This window comes from Meles meles, chromosome 7 (assembly GCF_922984935.1).
Source record: "Meles meles chromosome 7, mMelMel3.1 paternal haplotype, whole genome shotgun sequence".
NCBI classification, from domain to species: domain Eukaryota; kingdom Metazoa; phylum Chordata; class Mammalia; order Carnivora; family Mustelidae; genus Meles; species Meles meles.
This window is the reverse complement of record NC_060072.1, coordinates 27616350-27637710: the sequence shown is the minus strand read 5'-3', so window position 1 is coordinate 27637710 and position 21361 is coordinate 27616350. Positions and strand designations below refer to the sequence as shown.

The following is a 21361-nucleotide window of genomic DNA, read 5'->3' as shown; positions in this document are numbered from 1 at the left end:
ATCTTTGACAAAGCAGGAAAGAATGTCCAATGGAAAAAAGACAGTCTTTTCAACAAATGGTGTTGGGAAAATTGGACAGCCACATGCAGAAAAATGAAACTGGACCAATTCCTTACACCACACACAAATATAGATGTGTGGATATAAAATATATCAATAAATATTGATATTTAAAATACCACAAATATAAAATATTTGTGGTAATATTTCTAATATTGTGGTAAAATATAAAATATAAATATAAAATATAAATATAAATATAAATGTATTTATAAATATAAATATAAATTTATATTTATATATATTTATTTTTATATTAATTTATATATATTATTTATATATATATTTATATATATTTATATATATATTTTTATATATATATTTTATTTAAATATTAAATTTAAATTTAAATTTAATATTTAAATTTATTTTAATAATAATAAATAATAATAAATAATTATAAAATAATAAATAAATAAATAATAAATAATAATAATGATTGTATATTATTTATTATACATAATAATAATTATAATAATTATAATAATAATAATACATAATAATAATTGTATATATACAATACAATAATAATAAATAAATAAATAATAATAAATAATTAAATTTAATATTTAAATATAAATATTTAAATTTAAATATTAAATTTATTTATTTATTAAAATATATATATATATTTTATATATATATTTTTATATATATATTTATATATATATATTTATATATATATAATTTATATATATTATATTAATATATATATTTATATATATATTTATATATATTTATATAAATATAAATATAAATATAAATAAATTTATAAATTTATAAATATAAAATATAAAATATAAAAAAAATGTGGTAAAATATAAAAAAAACCACAAATATAGATGGATGGAAGACCTCAATGTGAGAAAGGAATCCATCAAAATCTTTGAGGAGAACACAGGCAGCAACCTCTTCGACCTCAGCCACAGCAACTTCTTCCTAGAAAAATCACCAAAGACAAGGGAAGGAAGAGAAAAATGAACTATTGTGACTTCATCAAGATCAAAAGCTTTGGCACAACAAAGGAAACAATCAACAAAGCCAAAAGACAACTGACAGAGTGGAGAAGATATTTGCAAATGACATATTAGATAAAGGGTTAGTATCCAAAATCTATAAAGAGCTTAGCAAACTCAACACCCAAAAAAATAATCCAGTAAAGAAATGGACAGAGGACATGAACAGACATTTCTGCAAATAAGACATCCAGATGGCCAACAGACACATGAAAAAGTGCTCCACATCACTGGGCATCAGGGAAATACAAATCAAACCACAGTGAGATACCACCTCACACCAGTCAGAATGGAAAATTAACAAGTCAGGAAATGACAGCTGCTGGCGAGGATGCAGAGAAAGGGGAACCCTCCTACACTGTTGGTGGGAATGCAAGCTGTGAAGCCACTCTGGAAAACAGTATGGAGTTTCCTCAAAAAGTTGAATATAGAGCTACCCTACAATCCAGCAATTGCACTACTGGGTATTTACCCTAAAGATACAAATGTAGTCATCTGAAGGGGCATGTGCACCTGAATGTTTATAGCACCAATGTCCACAATAATCAAACTTTGGAAAGAACCTAGATGTCCATCAATATATGAATGGATAAAGAAGATGTGGTATATATATACAATGGAAAACTATGCAGCCATCAAAAGAAATGAAATCTTGCCATTTGCAACAACGTGAATGGAACTAGAGAGCATTATCCTGAGCTAAATAAGTCAATCTGAGAAAGACAATTATCATATTATCTCCCCGATATGAGAAATGTGAGAGGCAAAGTAGGGGGGGGGGGGTGCCTGGAGGGTAGGGAAGGAAAAAAATGAAACCAGATGGGATCGGCAGGGAGACAAACCATAAGAGACTCTTTTTTTTTTTTTTTAAGATTTTATTTATTTATTTGACAGAGAGAGATCACAAGTAGGCAGGCAGAGAGAGTGAGAGGGAAGCAGGCTTCCTGCCGAGCAGAGATGCAGGGACTCGATCCCAGGGACCCTGAGATCATGACCTGAGCAGAAGGCAGCGGCTTAAACTACCGAGCCACCCAGGCGCCCACCATAAGAGACTCTTAATCTCACAAAACAACCTGAGGGCTGCCGGGAGGAGGGAGGTATGGAGAGGGTGGTTGGGTTATGGATGTTGGTGAAGGTATGTGCTATGGTGAGTGCTCTGAAGTGTGTAAGCCTGACAATTCACAGACCTGTACTGTACCTCTGGGGCAAATAATACATTATATGTTAATTTAAAAAATAAATAAATAATCTGAAAAAACAAGTGGGTGATTCCATTCTAAGGAAACTAGAGTTTCTAGAATATTCTGGTATTCTCTAGCAGAGAATTATCATGTTGGGCAGTGCCTTTAACAGTCTGGGCTTTATTTAATCATCTCCTAAATGAAGAGATGAACTAACATCTGAAGCACTTCTGGTGCTAAGGGACTGTGATCCAGTATTTGGAGTTAGCATGGGGAAGGAAGGCCCATCACCCACAAGGCGGCGTTAGACTGAAGTTTATGCTTATTCTATGACTGTCCTGAGCCTTGGATGTTAGTCTTTTCACAAGTAAAACACGACATTTGGACTAGACATCCTCACTGGCTCTGTCTTCCAGGTCTGACATTCTGTGGTCCCCTGGGTCAGACCCTTGTTCAGAAATGGCTTTTCACCTGTTAGTAGCTCACAGACAAAATGTGCAGTCTGTTCTCATATATATTAGAGAATGAATGGAAGACACTGAGGCTACTAAGTTTGTGTCCTTAAAGAATTCGTGCTTGAAAGTCCCGTTTCTAATGATATTTAAGCAAAGCAAAGACAAACACAAGCACCTATCCTATCTAGAAAGCTGCCTGTCCTCTGTGAAAATTACAGACTTCGGAGCCTGTGAGCCCCCCGCCTTTGGGTAGCTCTGAACTTCTTGGCTGCCATGATGAGGCATTTTCTGGTTGTTGTGGTAGTCATTATTTTAAGTTGTCAGATTATTGCCTTGTTCATAGTACCAGCAGAGCACAGGAAACAGCCCATTGGCTGGGCAGAACACAGTCTGAAACCCAGGGAAGCAATTTTATCTTAACAAAGATAATGGCTAGAAGACCACTTTGTAGACCAGAAAGCCTAGAACAAATGTCAAAAGCTGTTACCATGAGTCACCTGTCTGGCTCTTCTTCAATAAGACAACTTCTAAAGGTCTCTTTAAAATTAAAACTCTTACTTCACGATTCTTCAATAGTTAATTTCAACAAGCATTGCCAGTGGAACCTGGATCAGACTGTCCAGTTCTGGGTTTGGGGTTCTTTGAGGGTTTTAGGGTTTTTTTAAATTTTTTTAAATTTTTTCTATTTTATTTTATTTTTTGCAATAAACTGAAAAAGTCTCAAGAAATTCTGAAGCATAACTCAAAACAATATCAATTTGAATTTCTTCTCCTTTTAAACCAAAAACAATGTATGTATGCTGTGCAGCGCATTGGTTTGCATCAGGAGGAAATGGCATCCCAGAGTCATACAGAGAGAGGAAACTTACTTCTAACTTATATGTAAGTTCTGTGCTTTGAGTAGTTTGAGGGGCCACTAGCAAGAGGGATGCCAAGGGCCTGTAATGGGAACCACGGTTTTGGAAACTGCCTGTTCTTGCTGTGCTGCAAGTCAACTCACTGAGGTGGAAAGTTTTGTTCTCTCTTTTCTCCCACGTACAGGATAAAATCTGGAATGAAGTCATGGAAACACATCAAAAACTTCCCACCGACCAATTAAACTTGAGAAAGCAGCAAGAGGCCATGTGGGAACGCTTCACAAGTGAATGCATTTATTTCTTGGACCATTTATTAGTTCTTAAGATGGTAATGCTGGCCTTCAGTTTGTAGCAGATAGAAAATATTAATTTGATTCTCTGGATACTTGTTCTCGCCCACTGTGCTAAAAAAAAAAAAAAAGAAAGAAAGAAAAAAAAGGAAGTTTAAGTTGAAGAGAGGGTCCCTTCTTTCAGGGGATCTTAAGAAAATTACACTTACTTTTTTTGTTTATCTGTTGCTTAGTTGTCTCTTTTTTCTCTTTTAAAAACATGGCCTCTCAGGTTTGGGTAAGATCTTCTAAGTAAACTAGTCCAGCTCCCCATTTGATGTCTGAATCCTCTTCTGCCTTATCCTCACCTGTGTTCACACACTACAAGCGTCAAGGAGCTCACTAACATCCTCAAAGCATCAGTCCCACCTTTGGTCAGCTCCCTCTTTTGGAGCTCTCATTTCCTCATTAACAATGCCAAGAGAAGGATTTTTTTTTTTTTTTTTTTGCTTTTTTCTTGCTTGCTTGCCTTTTTTTTTTTTGAGATTTTATTATTGGACAAAGAGAGAGTACAAGCAAGGAGAGGGGCATGCAGAGGGAGACAGAGAAGCAGGCTCCCCACAGAGCTGGGAGCCCCATGGGGGGCTTGATCCCAGGACCCTGGGATCACGACCTGAGCCAAAGGCTGACATTTAATCGACTGAGCCACCCAGGTGCCTCACAAATGCTAATTCTTATCAGCCATCGGGCCGCAGTCACAGATGTCTGGGACAACCATTCCCACGTCATATAGCGGGGCTGGCTTACACAGCGTATTCGTGATGTCTGCCAGGGAAATGCCTGGGGAAGTGCCCCTGAGGTAGTGCAGTTCCGAGCAGAGAATTCCTTACCCAAGAACCATGGGGCAAAGAATGGGAAGGGAGCATCGGCCTTCCAAGACCACAGGGAGGAAGAGGCACATCGCCTCAAGGTTGCCTCTGCCCATAAGGCATTCGAACTCTGGCTACTCTCTTACACAGGAAAAATGCTGGGTTGGGAGACTTAGATTCAAGGTCTGAATCTGCCTCTGACTTTGACCTTGGGAAAGTCTAGTCCTCCATTTCCTAAATCAGAGGTTGGCAGACATTTCTATAAAGGTCCAGACTATACATATTTTAGGCTTTGCAGGCCTTGTGGTCCTTATTGTAACTACTCATCTCTTCTGCTGCAGCACCAAAGAAGCTATAGATAATTTGCGATAAAAAGAGAGAGAGAGAGAGAAATAATGTGGTACATTGGCATATTACAATAAAACATTATTTGGGTAGCAGGCCTGGTTGATCCCACAAGCTGTCATTTAACAATCCCTGTGCTAAGCTATAAAACAGAGATGACAACACCATCTCTGGCTCTCTCATACCATCTCATCACTGCAATAATCCGTTTTCTTTGAAATCTATCAAGTGCTATGCACATGTCAATTAATATCTTCTGCAAGTAATATTGATTCTATCAGTCACAATGTTAGGTACTTTACCAGGAAAATTTAAACCACGAAGACACTCAGGAAATTGAGAATTAGAGATGATATGTATTGGGATGCAGAAAATGAATTTAAGTGACGCAGGATTTTTAGTGAGCAATGTGGCTATAGAGTCCACAGGTGGTGTTGGGGTCTGTTATCAAAGGAACGAGACTGAGACAAAGTGAAAGTTATGCAAAGCTTTATTCTATGCCAAGCATTAGATGTTGGCCCTGACTGGCCAGGGCCGCCTCCGGAGAGAGCGACGACTCCCAATCTTACAGGCTCAAGAATCGACTGACCGGTCAGGGCAGCCTCTAAAGACAGTGACCCCTCCCAGCCTCACAGACTAACTTTTATAGAGCAAAGGCCATGTGTTTAAGCCTGGCAGCATACAGGTGGCCAATGAGATTGTAACATACACAGAAAGTTGCATAGTCATGTTAGGCCACACACAGGTGGCCAAGTGAATTACAATTTACCTTATAGTAGCTGTTTGAACTAGCCGATCACTCTCATCAGAATTGGCGCCCAAGTTTGGCGCCCAAAAGGCGGGGTTTACATTCTTTGGTGGTTAGGGAGAGAGTATGTGCTTTTTACTGATTGGATGTTTCCACCTGGCCTGACTCGTCCTTGTATTCTGGGCTCTATATTTTACTGGTTTTCTGGACTTGTCTCTAAGTAAGTTTTTCTGGTGGGAGGGTCAATTTAAGTTTATTAAGTTTATTGCACAAACAACAAAATGGCTGTTTAACCAAGATGGAGTCACTCTGGCTAAGTAGGCCCTTACAGTGGAAGGACCTTCAAGGTTGGTTCGATCAAAGGACCCAACACCAAGGACAAAAATTTTTTTCCATATCTTACCCCTGCCTTCCATGGCATCAGCCCCATCCTATGGTGGGCTTCTGTTGTAGTCGCAGGATGGCTGATGTCCTTGAGGCCGGAGAGAGGGAGAAAGAGAGAAGATCACTTCTCAGCATTCATAGCCAATGTCATGATGTTCATGTTCATTGCACTGGCTTCAGTCACATGCCCTCCCCTGAACCAACTACTCTAATAAGGAAGGAAAGTGTTCATTGGTTTAAGGCAATCAAAGCCCATCTCTACGAGTAAGGACACCTGGTACACAGCACATGCAAGGCATGGGGAAGAGTAGATACTGAGGGAAAGACAGAAGATATTATAGAAGGGGAAGCCTGAAGCTGGGTGGTATCCAATAGACGTTCACAACAGAGCACTAACCCCCTGGTCTGTACTACCTCCCCTGCCTGATTAAACAGTGTAAGAATTTTTAAATCCCACTGTAAGCTGTACAAGATTTTTATTTTTTTTTAAGATTTTATTTATTTCTTTGACAGAGATCACAAGTAGGCAGAGAGGCAGGCAGAGAGAGAGAAGCAAGCTGCCTGCTGAGCAGAGACCCCGATGCAGGGTTCCATCCCAGGACCTTGGGATCATGGCCTGAGATGAAGGTAGAGGCTTAACCCACTGAGCCACCCAGGCGCCCCTGTACAAGCTTTTTAAACTAGCATTTTCTGGGTTGGTTTTTTTTTTTTTTTTTCTGAAAAGCCAATTTGAGTTTATTGATTTTCCTTTTTTTTTTAAGATTTTATTTATTTATTTGACAGACAGAGATCACAAGTAGGCAGAGAGGCAGGCAGAGAGAGAGGAGGAAGCAAGCTCCCTGCTGAGCAGAAAGCCAGACGCGGGGCTCAATCCCAGGACCCTGGGATCATGACCTGAGCCAAAGGCAGAGGCTTTAACCCACTGAGCTACCCACGCACCCCAAGTTTATTGATTTTCAAGTGTCACTGTGTATGTACAGTATTACATATCGGTCTTCATACAATCAATGCAAGTTTCCCAAAGTTGGTTATATTTTGTAAGTCAAGCAGTAAAATAAATAAACCAGAAGACTTGGTATCTTTTTAAATGGCCAGATTTTCTACAGAGCAAAAAATCTTATAACAAAAATAGTATTCTTCTAAATTTTCCCTGTTTATCTGTAGCCATGACTTCTGATTCTTACAATGATGTATCCAAATACAATGTTTGGATATTGCCAGATTTCCAGACAACAAGTACCCCAGGCAAACCTCGGAGAGATTGCGGGCTCAGTTCCCAACCTCTACGACAAAGTGAGTATCGCAATAAAGCAGGTCAAATGAAATTTTTGGTTTCCCAGTACATATAAAAGTTATCTTGACACTATGGTATATGTCCATCAAGTGTGCAGTAGAATTACATCTAAAAAACAATGGTCGGGGCGCCTGAGTGGCTCAGTGGGTTAAAGCCTCTGCCTTCGGCTCAGGTCATGATCTCAGGGTCCTGGGATCGAGCCCCGCATTGGGCTCTCTGTTCCGCAGGGAGCCTGCTTCCTCCTCTCTCTCTGCCTGCCTCTCTGCCTGCTTGTGATTTCTCTCTGTCAAATAAATAAAATATTTAAAAAAATGGTCATATCTTAATTTCAAAATAATTTATTGCTGAAAAATGCTAACCACCTTCTGAGCTTTCAGTATGTCAGAACCCGTTTGCTGGCGGTGGGCCTTGCCTCAGTGTGGATGGCCACTGACCAACTGGGGTGCTGGGTGCTGAAGGTTGAGGTGACTGTGGCAATTTCTTCAGATAAGACAACAATGAAGTTTGTCACATCGGTTGACTCTTCCTTTCACTTGAGCACTTAAAGGCCATTGTACTATTATTAATTGGCCTAATTTCAATATTGTCTCAAGGAATAGGGAGGCCTGAGGAGAGGGAGAGAGAGAGATGAGCAATGGCTGGTTAGTGGAGCAGTCAGAACACACACACAACATCCATCAATTAAGTTCGCCATCTTCTATGGGTGCTGTTTGTGGAGCACTACAACAGTTTCGATAGTAACATCAAAGATCTTGATCATGATCACCATACAAATAAATAATAATGAAAAAATCTGAAAAATGAGAATTGTGAAAATGTGACACAGAGACATGGAGTGAGTCAACAATCTTGGAAAATGGCACCAAGAGGCTTGCTCGACACGGGATTGCCACAAAACTTCAATTTATAAAAACTGGGTATCTGTGAAGTGCAAGAAAATGAGGGATGTCTGTACATGGGATTTGGGGAAGCTCTAAGTCAGTGGTTCTCAGAGTGAGGTCTTTAGACCAGCCGCATCAGAATCATTTGGGAACTTACTAGAAATGCATATTCTCAGGGCATCTTGGTGGCTCCTTCAGTGAAGCATTCCACTGTTGATCTCAGCTCAGGTCTTTATCTTGGGTCATGAGTTGAAGCCCTGCATTGGGCTCCATGCTGGGCATGGAGCCTACTTAAAAAAAAAAAAAAAAAAAAAAAAAAGGAAAGGAAAGGAAAGGGAGAAAAAAGAATATTCTCAGACCCCATCAGAGACCTATGAGTCAGAAATGTAGGGGATTGGCACTAATCTTTGACTTAACAAGGTCTCTAGGTAGTTCTGATGCAAGTTCTAGAAACATTCACTGCATTAACGTATGGAATGGAAACTGGAGAAGATTGGTGGTCTAAAGTCCAGCTTTTTTACACCTAAACTCCTTGAAATAATTGGTCCCTTTGAATGTTCATCGTATTTCTACAAAATAGGCCTGTTTCAAAAAATTGATCTCTAGTTTCTAGAATGAGGGCAAGTTATCTGTGAGAATTATAGTTCCTTCTCAACTTGCTGCAGTTTTTCCCGTTGTATAGAGGAATCAGATCAGGTAATAAAAACATAAAGACTCCTTTAATGTTTCACCAATATTTAATGCCTTTATCCAAATCTAAACATCTTCCCAGTTATCAGATACTAACTCATTAGTTGTCTATTTTTAATTTCTTGAACATACAAGATATTTGGGTCTTTTGCAGAGGAAGAAGTAAATGAGAACTCATTATGAATGTTGTTTTGGTCTCAAGTTAGTGCCATTGGCAGGAAGAGAAGCCTTGAGATTTCTTTGGCCCTGGGAAGCCGAGAAAGCCCATTTGAACAGATTACATCCAACAAGCATCTGTGAGGGCTTGCACAAGCAACAGCGACTTTGTACAGAACAGCTCATTTCCCATTTGTCCTATGGGCCCTAAATGTCATCATTTGTATTTAGGAAAATTCTTAAACCTTGAAAATACTGATTTCTACATTGTCTTGTAAAGTTATACTCAGGAGGTTGATGTTTAATGTTCTTGCAAAGGGCAAGTTTCAAAATTGGAAAATAGAAAGTAATTGCATTTGTTTAAAAGATCTTCATGAATACATTAAAATATCTACAAACTCATGAATATCTCCTGGATGTGGCTGTGTGGAGACTTTGCAAACCTAGAGGAGTTGAGTCAGATGAGTCACAGTGGGTAGATTCCAGTAGCCATGTTTTCAAATTCACTGGAGGATCATGAAAATGTACGCTTATTCTATGCCTGTGGCTTCTGTTCTATATTCCATCCCCATATAATATCATGATCAGGAGTTTGGATTAATAAGCAGGAAATCTAAATGTCCATTGACATCTTTCCGATAGATTGTAGATATTACTGGGCCTTCAGTAACAGTTTCCCTCTTTCTGTAGCCATTTAAGAAGTAAACACAGTGTTTGCTTCAGTGGCACACATAGTAAAACTAGAACCATGCAGAAAAGACTAGCATGGCCCCGGCACGAAGATGACACACAAATCTGTGAAGCATTCCATATTTTTTTCTACAATACAAGCTCTGGAACATCCTCTAGAATTTACTCAGGAACCCACCTGGTTCAGTGCTGTATTCAGAAGATCTAAGACAGTGCCAGGGCTCAAGAAGGAATGTGGAATATATGAATTTCCTCAATAAGTAATGCTGAATACAAAAAAAAAAAAAAAAAGTTAAACACATTCTTAAGATCTCCATCATCGGGGCGCCTGGGCGGCTCAGTGGGTTAAGCCTCTGCCTTCAGCTCAGGTCATGATCTCAGGATCCTGGGATCCAGTCCCACATCTGGCTCTCTGCTCGGCAGGGAGCCTGCTTCCCCCTCTCTCTCTGCCTGCCTCTCTGCCTACTTGTGATCTCTCTGTGTGTCAAATAAATAAAATCTTTTCTTAAAAAAATCTCCATCATCTTCGTAAATATTTATTTTCAAATAAATGTCCTCTTCTCACATATATTATAAATAAATAATATCTTTCTTCTAAAAAGGAAGAGAGATACCAACAGTAATTTATATGTAAGATACACTGATAAGAAAATATATATTGGAGAGCGGAGAAAAAAGAAGTCTTTGAATTTTGCCAGGAGATAAATACGAAATGGAAAATATGTCTAAGAGCGATACCTGAAGCTCATCAATTTTTGATTCCTTACCCTTGGAAGGGTGACTACTCTTGCTTTCTTTCTCCCTGGCCCTTAGAAAAGCTTTGGTTTTGTGAACAGTCTTTTCGGTATCATCAAGGACTAGGCCAAGCCTTTGGAGACTTCACTGCTGATGGATTTCATTTCCGAGCTCACAAACGTAAGATCCTTCTGGGATGACCCAACTTCATTGCAAATATTCACCCACCTTCCAGGAGAGCTCGGTATGGCTCCCTGATTTGTGCGCGTGTGCTATTGTGCCCGAGAATGTTCCATGAATACCCTCCCATGAAAGAGACATCTTATCCTCTGCCAGTCAACATCTTCCAAAATAACTTGTGACTCCTGTTTGCCACTGTCACCCCTCCTGTGTGGGTTTTATGAACACAAAATTCTGCATGCATGGAAATGCCATTTCCAAGTCTGTTTTGTAAAATTACTTCAACTTAAAGCAATATTCATGGCAACAGTTTGTGTAGGCTAATTACACAGTTCAGTTATTCTTCTAACGAAGTGCCAGGCTCTCAGAAAAGAACAAAATAAACCTTCACATCTATCAACACCCTTAATAAGACTTCTGTGTGAAGGAAAAGAGAGGAGAACCTACACCTCTGGTTTGAGAGATACTATTTATTTCCTGAGTAAATATTTAGACCTCCTCCCCCACTTTTTTACTTCAACCTTTTAAACCCAGCCCCTCCTCATGGAGCAAGATTTAATTTTTAAAAGCCATTCAAAAAAACCTCATAGATTGAGATTTACTGAGCACTTACTAAGTGCTTAGGTGTGGGGTTGAGACCCTGTACATGTTAATCTATAGAATTAGATGCTGTCCCTAGTTTGGGGGAGTTTTCAGTCCAGTGGGGGAGAAACAGATGCTATAATGATGCCAATGATATCATCCAATTGAGATAAATGCTGAGGAGAAAGAAGCGTAGATATCATGAAAGAAGGCTTCTAAGTTGGGGCAGATGGCAAGATTTTACAGATAGGAGATTCTTTGCAATGATGCTCAAAGTGAGAGACGAAGGAGTATTTAATACAGTGAAACAAGCATGAAGTTAGGTGAAAGTAACAAGATCTTTGGTGACCTCTGAAAACAGATTTGAGTAAGAAATGCTTTGAAAAGCAGGAGAAAGAATGGAGTGCTGGGAATTAGATAAACATCTCAGGATCTCTCAATCCTTCAGAACATGTTTAAATTCAGTTTTTGGTAAATAGTCTAGAGAAACATCCACTCCTCCTCAAAACACATAAGTTGTATTCGTCTGCTGGGGTGGCTATAACAAACTGTCACAGAGTGGGCAGCTCTTAAACAGCAGAAATCTATTTCTCATCGTTCCAGAAGGGGGAAGTCCGAGATTAGGTCGCCAGCATGGTCAGGAGAGTGTCCTCTTCTGGGTCGCAGACTTCCCATTGTATCCTCACATGGCAGAAGGAGCCAGAGATCTCTCTGGAACGTCTTTTATAAAGGCATTGAACCCACTCACAAAGGCTCTATGCTCATGACCTGGTCTCCCAAGGGTCCACCTCTGAATACAGTCGCACTAGGGCTTGGTATTTCACATGTGAATTTGAGAGGACACAAATATTCAGACCATAGCATAAGAGCACTGTTGGCCTACCCAAGCATGGGGCATCGATACTCTTAATCCAAGTCTGTAATATAACCCACGAGGCAGTGTTTCATATCATGTTACAAATGGGCAAAGGTGGGCTATAAAAGCTTTTCCTAAATTTAAGTGGCCCTATATCAATCAGGTTAACTTCATTTTTGTACCATAATAACCACCCCCGTCTCAGTGGCTTGGTGTCCCCGCTCTGGGACCCAAGCTGAAGGAGCAGCCACCCGCTGGAATGTTACCAGTCTTCACTGTAAAGACACGAGGGATTAGGGCAGAGCCCTCGCTGAGTCTTCAGGTGTCTGCCTAGAGCAGCCCCAGGCATGGCTGTTCACGCTTCAGAGGTCCAAGAAAGTCACAAGGCCCACCTCACCATCAGAGGAGTGGGGACCTGTAATCCTCCCCAGGGAGGGGAACTGGATGGACAGGATCACCACACTGCCTCACAGGAAGCTCCCCCCGGGGGAAGACTGGGGCATTTGTTGTTCACACGAGAGCCATCTGTGTGAGTCACTGAGAAGGAGAAGGAAGCTTGGAGAGGTCAGATAATCTGGCCAAGGTCACAGAGCTAACGGGTTATGGAATTGGATTTCTAAGCCTGGCTCTTCATGGTCTCAACAGTTGCTTCTTGGTCATGGCATTTGTCAAGCATCTCAGTGTCTTCTGAGAAGTCGTGCTCTCTATCTCCAAGTCTTTCCTGCCCACTGATTGAGAAGAAACTTACAGGGTCATCTTTCAAATTACTCCTTGCTGAAGTCAAAATGTGCCCTTTCTCCTCAGCACGTCTTATCCTCTGAGGTCCTACCACAAAAGAGTTTTCTGGGCTTTTGTTACCTGTCTTCACTACTGTCACTTCCTTTAGTGGCTTTTCAGTGGTCCTGTTAGCAGGAAGTATGCATGCCTCCCTTCTCCCATTCCATCACATGACAACACTATTGGGAAACCCTTGATGGGATCCATTATTCATTATTTTAATCAATAAATCTATCAAGGAGCACATAGATTTAGCAACATGGCAGGTGCTACGGAATCCCGAAGAGAGTGTCTCCCAGTAAGGAGGCAGAAGCATTGGTGATGAAGGAAGGAACCATCTTTCCTAAAAACTCCTTCCTTGAGTCGCTGGCCCATCGGTGTGTGCTCAGTTAGACCCTTATCCGTGTAAGCATATACGTAGGGATTGCCTTCTGCCTTGTTTGAAAATAAACTTGAGTTGGTTTACCCATGTGAAGTCACTATAGCAGGTTTAAGACTGATCAAAGTCCTACAAGATTACAGTAACAACATGGAACTCTTCATCAGATTTTCTACAAGAACAGCGAGGTGCCCCAAATTTAATGCCGCATTTTTAGGAGCCATTAGGAGAATTAAGTTTGTGGATAATTTGAAGGACTCTCTGATGAAGAGTTCCATGTTGTTACTTTAATCACGTACGACTGACACCGGTTTAATGTCAACCAACAAGAGCACGGAAATCCAAGGCGATGATGGTGGTTGGGACCCATGTGGGTGCGTAGGTCTCAACAAAGCATAAACAGAAGTAAAGGGTGAATTTAACTATGATGCCCTAAGTAGAATTTCCTTTAAGTATGAGGGGTCAGAAGGCAGTGGTTTATTGAGGAGTTACCCGCTGATGACGGGAATACCATTTTTGTTTAAAAAGTGTTCCTCTGGAAGACAACTTGTTTCCATCCACAGGGTCACAGTTCCTGCTGATTCCAGGTTCCTGAGTCGCTGTCTTTTGAGAGGCTGAGGCAGAGAGATGACTTTGGAATTTATTTGAAAGTAAAGCACCATTTTCTTTTATATTTTTCCTAGGACTCTTTGGATGTAATGGGTACTAGGAATTATTACACCCAATTAAATGGGAAAGAAGAAAAATAAATGATCAACAATACATTTTAACTACAATCCTGCTTTCCCCATAAATGCATGGTCCACTGCCCACTTAGGAATTTTACATGTCGCATATCTGGAAACATTAGATCATCATTCCTGAAATTTGGGCAGGGCTTCAAAATGCTTGATTTGTTCATTGTTTGGGGTTTTGTTTGTTTGTTTTTTGGTAGTGGTGTTGAAATTTTTTGTGGGGGGGGTGGAAGAAATTTGCACATTGTAAGGACAAAATAGAACAAGAACCGAGCTTTGTTTGTGAACAGAAGTTTGGCTTTTATAGGATTTGGTACTAGGAAAATCCTACTGCACAAAAGCCCGGAGCCCCATTTACACTCTAGTCTATGGGAATGGTGGCCCCGGAGCTCATCATGGAGCACAAAGTAAATGCCCCTGGGGTTGGATAACATGGTGACTATGGGTTCCAAAGCATTAGAACAACAAGGAATTTCTGCAGGGGAATGTAAGCATTTGCTAATAAGAAAAACTGGAACTAATTTTCCCTGACTTCCCTGGTTCCTTTGCCCCCCACCCCCAACTTTTGATATTTCTTTAGCCTTGAACTGTACCTTTTCAGCATCATGCCGGAGCCCTTCTGTAGGATCCAGAGAAGATGGTCCCAGCCTTTCCAGAAAACCAGCTCTGCCCTGCAGCTGCAAGAAGCCCCCCACCCCGCCCCAGAGCATCCCCTCAGAGGCATGGGAGGCAAGGCTATGGCAGTTCCCAAACCCTTTACCAGGAATCAGTGAGCCTTTTCCATTGCCCGGAGGTGCCAGAAAGCCTGGGTATGGTGGGGCCAAGAAAAGAGGAAAGATCTTTGGGAACAGACTTGGCTCCATTTTTGTAGCTTCAGCCTTTTGGCCTGTTACATTTGCTGCTCAAACTGAAAGCTCATTAGAGTTCCAAATGAATGAATAATGCTGTTGCAAAAGTTTTCCCTGGAAGCTGATGGATTGGACTCCTGGCCAGGTCCCCAGACTGGGGAGGATCCAGATCTACTGCTCTCCCTTCCAAGCTAAGGCAGAGATGAATTTAACCAAGCTCAGCCACTGCTTTCAAGTAACTATGCAACACCCCATATCAACTGGTTTACATTTACTTGTGAAATACATATAGCACTGAAGATAGGGAAAAGAACTAACGGGTGCCATGTTGTAGTGACAACGTAGAATATTTTTACAACGCCTGATGCTCTGCCCGGCACTTGCTCAAACATCTCTTTTACTCCTTAGCACAAAGCTATGAAGGTGATTACATTGTCCCCATATGTCCCTGAGGCTCAGAAAGATTGTGTACTTTACAAAGTAGCATGGCCAGTAGGTGGCCAAAAAGAACCTGGATAAATGTCTTCAGGCAAAAAGAAAAAAAAAACAATGGTCTTCATACCAGAACTATTTCTAAGACTTCAGGGCAATTTCCTGTTGCTGGGGCGCTGTTAGCTTCATAAGACAAAGCTGAGGAATCGGGGAGGCTCTGGAGGAATAAGAGGTGCGCCTGCCCTCCACAGTCCCATGGTACAGAACAAAAGCATCATCACCTATAGTTAATTTTATTATATTATAACATAATATAATATATAATATACATAATATATATTATATATAACATATACACTATAATAATATATAATATAATATATAATTAAAATATAGTATATTATTAAAATATACAATAAATATAATTATATACATAATGTTTATAATATGTAACAAATTCATAATAATGTAATAATTATAATATATGTAATTATAATACATAGTAATAACATGTAATACAATAATAATAAAAATAAAATATAATACATAATAATAATGATAATACATAATAGTAGTAATAAAAGTGAAAAGGTGACTCCTTCTAGAGCCCTTGCTCTAGAAGGCCCTGTGCTGCCTGCTGGTCCTCTATGATCTCTTTGTCTATACAATCCCCCTTTGAGATCTGACATGATCCCCATTTTTCAGGAGCTTAGACGAATGAGGCAACTTGCTGGAAGCTATGGTCATTCCAGGCAGAGGCAGGAGGGATTCGAGCTCAGTGTTGTGTGAAGCTGACTCTGCCCTGATCTGAGCAGTGGGGATGGAGAACTGGACTCTGTCATGCTGCGGGCTGCCTGGAACAGGGAGATGAAGGCGCTGGGATGAATTCACCCTCCGGACCATGTGGGGCCGGGTTTGAAGAGGGTCTGTACGTACTGGAGGCGAACACTGATGGGAGTCGAATTCTCTCTGCTCTTTCCTAGGCGGTTGGGATGAAACAGAGACAGACTGGGAGCTTACTGTGAGGCCTGTTCGTGTGCTTCAGCTGAACAGGGGCTAAGAGCTCTGCCTGCCGTAGACCGAGTGCTCGAGAAACGCCAACTCCCGTTCTGGACATTTTGTGGTTTTTTTGTTTTTTGTTTTAAGATTTTATTTATTTATTTCACAGACAAAGATCACAAGTAGGCAGAGAGGCAGGCACAAAGAGAGAGGGGGAGGTAGGCTCCCTGCCGAGTAGAGAGCCCAATGCGGGGCTTGATCCCAGGACCCTGAGATCATGACCTGAGCGGAGGGCAGAGGCTTTAACCCACTGAGCCACCCAGGCGCCCCGCGTTCTAGGCATTTTGTGTAGATAAAATCATCAAAACTCTTCAGCAACCTGACAAGATAGTCGCTCTTGTTCTCCGCATTTCACAGATGAGGCTGAAGGAGCTTCTGTAAATTTCCCAAGATTGCACGGACGCTGGCTGCTCAGCCCAATGCTACATGCCCCCAGACAGATTTATGAGAAGAATGTTTTCATCTGAGGCCCTGAATTCCTTTCACTGTCCCCCTGAACACACTGGATACTTTTCATAAAACAAAAGCAGGCTCCACTGATCTAGACTCTTCCATGAAAAGGCCTTTTATGTCCAATCTTCCTTGGCAGACATGTTCTTTTCTTCCCTAACGCACCTAAAAAAATAAAGCCAATAGGGAGATGAAAGAAAAACTTAGAGCTACTTTTAGAATCATCAAATATCTTTCTTCTCTTTTCTGAAGCCTTTCAAAACTCTAAAATCTTCCAATTATCCCTGCCTGGATCTTTGACTAAATTGTTCACCACTGATGCTTCTTGCCTGATCGTTATGCGCTGGGGGGGATTGGCTGTTTTTATACTTACCTGAATACCAGTGGGTGCTGGCCGCCTGCGCTGTCCCCTGAGGTGTAGAAATCTGGGGCAATGGCCCAGGGCTGTGCTTTGAGGAAATCCGTGACTGGAGCTCGCAGCCACCCCAGCGGGAGCGCAGCTGCCAGTGAGTCCACACGCAAATCAGCCACGAAGTCCAGGGGCGAAGGACCCACCCCACCCCCACCCCGCCCTGTGCCTCTTCTCGCCACTGGTTCTACCCCCGGCCTTCTGCACCTGCAGTTCCTGCTTCTTTCCCCTCCCTTACATCCTTGATCAGAATCACAGCTGTCTTGAGCTGGATGAGAACTTGGAGGTGATCTAGTACCTTCCACCATTTTCCAAAAGAGGAATCTGGGAGACAGAGAAGGGAAGGTAGTCCCTCCACAAGCCTTGAAGCCTGCCTCCATCCCCCACCCCCACCCCCCCGACCCCCGTGGGCTCACTTTCATGACCTGCCACCTGTCTGGGGGGAAGTGAAAAGATCAAGTCTGGCAGAATGCCTGTGAGGAAGGAGCCCCGAATGTTTTCAGAAGAAACAACTTTGATAAAGCTGCTAGTGTGGCCGGACAAGAACCCCACGGACGGGGTCAAACTTTGAAAGACAGGGCGCGAACTGCTAAGCCTGAGGCTGGAAGAGAAAAGGCAAATTCAGGGGTAAGAGAGAGAAAGAGCTCTCTTTTCAGAGAAGAGAATGGAACCAGAAAAATGGTGGCGGGGAGGCTGTGGGGTGTGTCTTCAATCCCCTCCCCCCAGCCCAAAATCTTCAGGGAAATAAATGCTAAATAATAATTCGTAATTCAAAAAGTGTTTGGCGGGGCGCCTGGGTGGCTCAGTGGGTTAAAGCCTCTGCCTTCGGCTCAGGTCATGATCTCAGGGTCCTGGGATCAAGCCCCACATCGGGCTCTCTGCTCAGCAAGGAGCCTGCTTCCCTTCCTTTCTCTCTGACTGCCTCTCTGCCTGTTTGTGATCTCTGTCTGTCAAATAAATAAATAAAATCTTTAAAAAAAAAAAAAGTGTTTGGCATGAGTGGGTTTACACGGGAAACCAACACGGGAAACCAACCAAAGATCTTAACTCGGCATTTGGCCCATGCTGCTCAAGAAAGAAGTAGTGTGGGGACCGACAAGACTCTAGAGGCCAGAGAAAGCCCTCGGCACTCAGGATCTGCAGGAGGGCTTTGGACTTCCCTGGGCCATGGAGCCCATTGTATCCTGATCTCCAAAATGCAAAGGCTGACATCTGGGCATGAAGACGGACACAGCTGTCTTTGGGGAAGTAGGGGCAGCCTCTACGGTATGCCTTGGTCCACTTGGTCCTCACTTCAGGGCCTTGAGACAAAGAATTTAACCTGGACTTAGACTGATCATGAAAGTGGAAAGAGGTAATAGCCTACAGCAGGAAAGATATGTCAGTAAGGGTGGGACCTTTTTACATCTCAATGCAAGTGTGAGTGGGTGGGAGAAGGGAAGAGGAAGAGGAAGATGGCACCTGTGTGTAGCCAGAGACTTGGCTCAGTGCCGTGTGTCACCAAAAGCCAGGGCGCCTCGAGACAGTGTCACATTCAGAGAAACAGTCCAGCTGATGAAACAGATGCAGGAGCTATTCTCATGTATACTTGTGTTTCTCAAATCCTCTTATGGCCATCCGGGTACGACCCACAGCAGTACTTACGAAGATTCCTTTTCCTGTCCGCCCAGCGCCCGCACATCCAGCAAGGCTTCCTGATCCAATCTCTCACTACTGAAAATGGTCTTTGTCTTTATCCCTTCCCTCCCCGCTCTCCGCTCTGTAATCAGTTCAGTTCAGATCAGTTCAGCCTCTTGGACTTGTGTTTTCAGTTTCTCTTCTTTATCCTGATTCTCAGCAACAACGGAGACTCAAGAAACTGCCCCAATGAGCAAAAGTCTTTCCCTTCCTTTCCATCCTCCGGTGTGCATTCTCAGCTTCCCTGTAAATCACAATGCTGGTGAAGCCAGAAATCTCCCCCAAGGGCTGGGGAGAAGGAAGAAGCCAATGGGCAAAGCGAAACTCAAGTGAGAAGAGTGAAGGAAGCTGGGGCACGTGTGTTAATACATCTCATCACCGTACTGATGGCGCACGCATTCTCTAGGAGATATCACAGATTTCAAACTTCTCCTGTGCCTCAGAATCCTGATACATTTCCCTGTTTAGAAGGGTTGGGTGGTGGTGTCACGTGGAGGGCTGAGGACTGCTGCCTTCGTCACCACTGCTGGGAAGGCAAGCCACTGAATGAGGATTCTTCCGTTTCTTTCATTGGAGAGTAACAGGGTCAGTCTGTAATAGTCGATAATACTTCTTAGCCACGTTTAAGGACTCCATTTCCAACCCTGAATTTGGCGCTGGTAGGTAGATATTTGCTGAAGACTGTTGACTATGGAATTTTCAAAACCAGAGTGTTGGCCACAGCTTATAACCTTTCCCAGCAAACTCACCAGTATGTTATGTAACTACTGAGTAAAGGAAGAGTTTCTTGGCTTTTTTTTTTTTAAGACTTTATTTCTCTGAGAGAGAGAGAGTCGTAAGTGGGGGCAGGGGAAGGGGCAGGGGGAGAGGGAGAAGCAGGCTCCTCGCTGAGCAGGAGCCTGACCCCGGGCTCGGTCCCAGGACCTGGGATCATGACCAGAGCCAAAGGCAGACACTTAACCAGCTGAGCCACCCAGGCGCCCCTCTAAGAGTTTCTGGTGTCCAGGCTTCTCAGTGCCTTGATCGGAGAATCCATATTCTGATACATCTGCCTTTGTCTTTCGCCATGGTGTGAGCAAAATGAACAGTGAGGACTGTTCATTATTGAACAGTGGGGATGGCTGCTCCTGCCTTCATCTGCGAGTGAGCCCCCCTGCACAGGCTGACTTGGTACCCCTTGTTACTGAAGAATGTCTGGAAACAGAGTAAAGACTCTCCAGAGGAAATCATGACCCACGCCATCAAGGAACAGGTGACGTCACTCAGTAAGTCCCTGAGGTAGGGGACCCAGAGCTCCGGTGTAGGCTTACACGAAGAGATGGGGGGGGATCCTGTGGCTGCTGGGAACCACTGGGGTTTCCATCCTGGAAGGTAGTTCCATTAACGTGAGGTCACGGCTCTCAGAAACCTGGATTTGAATTTGAGTGCAGTGCAAATCAAACACGCAAAACAATGGGCTCCAGTCACTTCCTGGCCGACCTTATGAGAACTCTAACAGCAAGTGTGTGAGGACGTGGCTCTGTCTACAAGGCCTTCAGAAGTGAGTTCAGGCAGGAAAAGACTTACTTCCCAGATGACTGAACGCACTTTGTTTTTAACAGCCATACTGAACCCACGCACAAAGCAAATGGGGGTAAACACCACAGGGAGACTTTCCGGAGGATAAATTACCATTCATCATTTTTTTTAAGGTCACTGAAATCCAGAGCCAATGTCAAATTATGCCAATTGCAATCTCAAGAACTGAAATTTGGGACTAGGAACTATGTGAGCCCTATGATGACTTAATTCGTGAAGCTTTGTATAATAATTTAATTATTTGAAATTACAAATAAACTCTTGACATAGGCCTATAAACCAAGATTTTCTGGGAAGCATCAAAGGGAACCACTCAAATTGATTATCAGTTGCACAGATACATATATATATATATATATATATATATATATACACGTGTATATATATATATAAATTTTTTTTGCAAGTTCAGAAGTAAAATGACCATTCAGTTGGGAGTTTCTTTCCTCTTTTTAAATTTTTTGTTCAAATTCTAAAATGACCCAAGGAACTAGAATTGAGTTTATTAATGAACAAAACAGAAAGTCAATTAAACACAGACTTTTCAAAGATTTGAATGTCATTTTGGAGATTATGACTCATTTTGATAGGTGTGTGAAAAGACAACAGCATTTCTTCTGGAGGTTTCTGAATAAAATATGGATCCTTGTCATTGAGGGAAGGCATTCCTGTGGGCCTCCTGTAAGTCTATGAGCTTAAAGACGACAAATTCTCAAGAATCCCACCCACCATGTGATTCTATGGGTCTGATTTGTCCTTCATATTTCCCA

The 21361-nt window shown here is 42.0% G+C and overlaps 1 non-coding gene across 1 annotated transcript; it reads left to right on the top strand.

Annotated features, from left to right (window-relative positions):
• Positions 1-9915: 9915 nt before the first annotated feature.
• On the top strand, positions 9916-10022 carry LOC123947776. The gene has a single exon (XR_006819818.1). It is a non-coding gene; the product is annotated as a U6 spliceosomal RNA (small nuclear RNA).
• Positions 10023-21361: the final 11339 nt, after the last annotated feature.